The following is a 5,948-nucleotide window of genomic DNA, read 5'->3' on the forward strand; positions in this document are numbered from 1 at the left end:
ATTGGCCCATCTCAACAAGATCCTGTCGTACTCTGAGGTACCTCCGATGTCCAGAGGTACTTGAAATCAAGCAGCAGAGGCAGTAGCTGTGAAGGTTCACTGCTGGGTCAGACAGCATTGTAGGTTTCTTCCTCTGTTGTTTCACTTTCCACAATGTGGTCACTGCCTTTGTCTTCCCGCCTCGTTTTTTAAAGTGCTGTTGTTTTGATCTGTTTTTTTTCCCCGAAGTTCCAAAACAATGCAACAGTAATTACTGCTCCTAGAATTGGAGGAAATCAGCTCTAGCACTGGGAATCACTCAAAAAAAGAGCAGCTCTTACAGCCACAAATTTTTCCAGTCCTCCATCTTGGATTATCCAGAATCATGGCTGACGTGTGGTCTAACTCTTGCCTTTGGCCTGTATCCCTTAACACCTTTGCTTAATGAAGATTTGTCTATCTCACATTTAAAATTAATAACTGAACCAGCATACATTGCCACTTGTGGAAGAGAGTTCCAAACACCTATCACCCTTTGTGTGTTGAGGTGCTTCCTAAAGTTCGATGGTGTACTGATTGTAACGAGGTGAGCCAGGTAGACCTCATAGAATCTGAGTTCCCTGATTGGGGCTGTTAATCTGGTTCAATCAGGGAGCCCTGGCTGACAGGAAACTGGACCAGTGTCAAGTACGATGCGCATGTGTAAATAAAGGGTGACTTGATGATGAGATGCTAGACTGTGGGCAGATATTTCAGATGGTACTTAATTGGATAGCTGACAGGGTATGATAGAGGGAAGTATGTCATACCTGGATGTTGAAAGTGACATTTATAACACATCTTCCCTGGACCCACAATTATCTCCTTTCCATCCTACCCCCACACCCCCCACCACCTGACCAGACTGTCTAAGACCCAAGTACCAACCCCTTTCTCTCATACCCCATCCCCAATCACAACCTGACGAATGACCTAACTACCCCCTGACTGGCCCAAATAAACACCAGATAACCCAACTCCCGGCTTGTCCCCATTGCCCCTGGTCTGACTGCCCACACCCCCTTAAATCGAACTACCCACTTGCCCACCTTTGTGTGACCATTCCACCCATCTTTCCCTGCCTAACTGTTTGACCGTTGACCACCACTCAGGCTGGACGTTGAAATCTCAGTGGAGGGAGGCTCTTGGCTCAAAAGGGGGTCAGCCGTGGTCAGCTCCAACTCTGCCACACTCCGACAGAGTTCCCTGAACAGTTCTGTCCAGCATGTTGCCGTGGGCGCTGGGCTTGGAAAACCCTGGGGAAATGAAACACAGCAGCCGCGTCATGTCGGGGGGTCTTGGAGAGCGAGGCAGATGTTCCAGCAATCCGCTGTCTCTGCTCGGAAGATCCAGGCTCACAAATTTTGGAGGTCTTATCTGAAAGATGACATCTCTGACGGTGCAGCACTCCCCCAGTGCTGGATTGGGATTTATCCTTCCGTTTTTGTGCTGATGTTGTGGAGTCGGACTTTAACCCACAAATTTGTGACCCGGAAGAGTCAGCAGAACTGCAGGAAGGAACGTGGACAAATTCATCCTTTTTCCACTGGAAATGAGATCAGATGTCACCAAACACGGCTGATCTCTCCCCTAGACAGAGGAATGCCTTGAAAATAGATTTTATACCTCAGATTAAACTGTAAAATTAAATTTATAGCCTGAAACACATTATGCTGAAGGAAGAAAACAGAAAGAACTTTCATCCTTGGGATATGAGCAAGGTCAGCATTAATTCCCCATTTCTAATGGCCCTTGACAATAAATCAGACTAAAGTGGCAATTATATTTTATCTTGAATGGTTCATTCAACTGCTCCCTGAATCTTATAACAAGGAGGAATTGCTTCTGGCTCATCTCGAGCAAGGTGATTGGGAATCACTGAGAGTTAGGGTTCCGAAGCGCCCAGGAATCTTACTCAGTGACAGAGGGTTGATCCTGTGCCTGTATGCTTCAGCACCAACAGTCCCTCGCGGGACAGTGTGAAGAAAAGTGAGCTCATAATTTCCCTGACTGAAAGAATAAAAGTGCTGGAAATCACAGTGGGCCAGGCAGCATCCGTGGAGAGAGAGCAAGCTAACGTCTCAAGTCTAAGATGGCTCTTCATCAGAGCTGACGTGAAGTGTGGAGGGGGTGGGGGCAGCATTTGTGCAATAGTAGGGGGATGGAGTGCTGGGGAAGAAAGGATGTTGATGGAGCAGATTAAGTGACAGGGATATGAGAACGGCAGAACAATGGTGTGTCTAACTAAAAAGAACAGACAGTCCCACTGGAGTACGGGAGGGGAGAGAGGGCGCGGTGGCAGAGAATGTAACAAGAAAAGCTAAAGGAAACAGGACGAATAGGAGTCGGTTCACAATTTGGAGGTGCTGAACTCAATATTGAGTCCAGAAAGCTGTAAAGTGCCAAGTCTGAAGATGAGATGTTGTTCCTCCAGATTGTGCTGTGATTCGCTGGAGCATTGCATCGTGCTGAGGACAGACAAGAGGACATGCGAGCAGGATGCTGTGTTAAAATAACTGGCTGTGGAAAGGTCGGGGTCAAACTTGTGCACAGACCATAAGCGTTCTGCAAAGCGATCACCCAGTCCATGTAATTTCCCCTTTGCTTAGCTCCCGCAGAGCAGGAAGACTAGCATGCATTTGTTGGGCTGAATGGCCTTGTATCTGTGCTGTCAGAACACTGTGTACCTCCGGAGCACTGGGGACAGTTCTCACAACTTGGCTGAAAAAAAGCGAAGAATGCAGACATTCCTCCCCACCCCCACCCCAACCCACCACCACCACCACCCAGAGCCTCCTTGAGCTGTACGTGTAGTTTTAACATTGGCAGAGGACTTAAAGCTTAATTAAATGGAAACAATGTGCATCAAAACTTCTCTTACTGAAATAAATGTTTGCTGAAACTTTTTAGCTTCATAAATTGATCCTGTCATTCTGATCATAATGCTTCAAATTGCCTCCTAACATTGTGAAATGTCAATAATAGGATATTTCACAGAAGATTAATTTCGATCCCTTCTTTTGACTGAATCACTGAGGTGTCTCTTAAGTTGGGAAACAATGGTTTCTGCTGTGCTTTTAACCGGTAGGAATGGATAACGCACAAGCCTGATCCCTATTTGACACTTAGATTATACTCTGCAAGTTTATCATAGAGGGTTATCATTCAAGTACTGAATATGATCCTGTCAAAATTCTTTCCTCTGATATTTTAAGAGCTGTTTGATTCGTTTATTTTAAAACGAAGAAGCCTTTGTTATTGTAGAGGGCAACAGTTTGTACCTATGCTGTGCCTTGAATGTAATAGACATGTCCCAAGGTGTTCCACACAAAAAATCTCAATCTAAATTTGGTACTGCAGGAGATCGATCAGTTTGGCAACCAAAATGACAGTCAAAGGGATGTGACCTAAGGAGACTTTTATGGGAATGAAGACAGGCAGACCACAGTTCACGGTTCAGGTCATTTTGAGCGCAAAGGTGCCTGACGGTGGAAATTGGAGCCAGAATTGAAGGAAAAGATTTGCAAGTATTTTGCCAGGGTTGCAGGGTTGGAGCAATATGGAGAGGCTGAACAGGCTGGGGCTATTCTTCCCTGGAGCGTCAGAGTTTGAGGGGTGTATGACTTTAACAGAACTTTATAAAATCATGAGGGGGACAGATAGGGTGAATAGATAAGGTATTTTCCACGGTGTGGGGGAGTCCAAAATTGGAAGGCATAGGTTTAAGGTGAGAGGGGAAAGATTTAAAAGGGACCTGAGGGGCAACGTTTTCATTCAGAGGGCGGTGTGTGTATGGAACAAGCTGCCAGAGGAAGTGGTGGAGGCTGGTATGATTACAGCATTTAAAAGGCATCTGGATGGGTGTGTGAGTAGGAAGGGTTGAGAGAGATATGGGCCAAATGCTGGCAAATGGAACTAGATTGATACGGAATATCTGGTTGGCATGGACAAGTCGGACCAAAGGGTCAGCTTCCTTGCATCTCTATGACTGTGGCCATCTCTGAGGGCTCAGTAGAGGAGGCTGCAGTGACAGAGAAGGTCAAGGCAAATGAGGCTGGAGCTTTGAATCTCTGGACCAGAGTATGTTGTAGCTCAGTGAGCACAGCAGGCAGGGGTCAACAGGAAATTGTCCAAGCTAGAACGGGCAGCAGAGTTTGGATGAGTGTACCTTTATGGAGGCTGCAAAATAGGATGCTGTTGGAGCCATTTGATACCTATTCTTGGTCGGCTTTCACAGTCGTGCATATTGTCATTACTGGACCGCAAAAGTCTTTTGAGAAGAGAAGGCTCAAGGGGTGAAATAACGAAACAGAATGTGCCGGAGAAGCTCAGCAATTTGGGCAGCATCTATGGAGAGAGAAACTTAACATTTTGCGTCTGATCTGACTTTTATCAAGATCTGGCTTGAGGGGATCGCCTGATGATGGCCGTCCAACTGTTGAACATTGTGACTGAGTGGAGACTGAGAGATGAGTTTATACTTGAAGGAAAGAGCTTGAATGAATAGAGGCTATCAATTAACTGCAATCATGAAAACAATGCCTTTTACCCAGAGAGTAGTGAGAATAGGGAAATGTCTGTCACATGTGTGACAGTGCAGTGGCTTTAAGAGGTTATTTTGTCCTGGTTTTTGTTTTGAAGAGAGGTTGTGAGGCAGAGGCGCTGAGCAGTCTACCAAAACCAGTTGAGTAAACAGCTTGGGAGGCCTTGGGTTTTTGTTTAACAGCCTGATGGAGTGTGGCCAACTCTCAAAGATCAGAATTCCTGGGTTTTAGTTTATCAGTAGCTTTGGAAGCTGTTGGGGTCTCAACTGAGTTGGAAACTTCAGTGAATATTTCCTGGCTGCCACTATGAATTTTCTCGTGATTTTTTTCCTCCTGGATTAGAGAACTGCACGTGACAATCTGTTTCTGAATTTGCGTTTTTGCCAAGGTGTGTGTTTATGGGATGTTACTATATTGTGACAGTTAATTAGTATTAGTTACTCTGTCTATTATTTGGTTAAGTTTTCCAATAGAGTTAAGTTATTTTAAGTTCTTCTTTCTTTTGTTTCTATTTTAACTGCAGTGTTTAAATAAAACATGTTTTGCTTAATGTCGAGTAATTTGACCAGTCGCATTGCATCTGGAATATGGCACTTCACATTTGCCTTTAAAATAAGAAAAAGTTAGGGTCTAGCCTCCCTTCTGAAAATATTTTGAGGGGGCCTGGTCTGGTCCATGACACAAGGATGGAGTGATGTAGCAATGGGTAGAGTGAATAAACACATGAAAGAAAAGAGCACAGAGATTTATGCTAAAATAGTAAGTGAGGAAAGACTGGGAAGAGGTTCAAGTAAACCCACAAGCACCAGTATGGATTAGTTGGGCCGAATGACCCCTGTTTCTGTGCCCTGTACTCTAAGCAAGTCTTTTTAAAGGCAAACTGCACAAGGGAGGAAGGATGGGAATGAAGAGTGGGTTGGGTATGGTGGATGTGCAGTTCATTTGCATTACCCACTTGACTTTGATGCACAGTGTCCAAGTAACTGCAACCAACAGGATGGCTGCCAGCCGAGGAGGCAGAGAACGGGCCTGGTCTGTTCCTCCCAAACACTGCAGTTGGCTGTCATCACTGTGACTAAGGGAAAGGAAACACAAGATGCACATAGCCCCTCTCTCATCCTCAGGACCTCTCAAAATGCATCAAAACACGTTTTAGTCAAAGGACCACTTTGGAAGTCACTGTTATCATCATTAAAGATCGCGTGCACAGCAAGATCTCACAAACAGCAGCGCAGCATACTGCAGACTCAATCTACTGGAACTCTCCCTGTTAAGAGATAGCAGGAACTGCAGATGCTGGAGAATCTGAGATAACACGGTGTAGAGCTGGATGAACACAGCAGGCCAAGCAGCATCAGAGGAGCAGAAGGCTGACGTTTCGGGCCT

This window comes from Rhincodon typus, chromosome 40 (assembly GCF_021869965.1).
Source record: "Rhincodon typus isolate 14 chromosome 40, sRhiTyp1.1, whole genome shotgun sequence".
NCBI lineage: Eukaryota > Metazoa > Chordata > Chondrichthyes > Orectolobiformes > Rhincodontidae > Rhincodon > Rhincodon typus.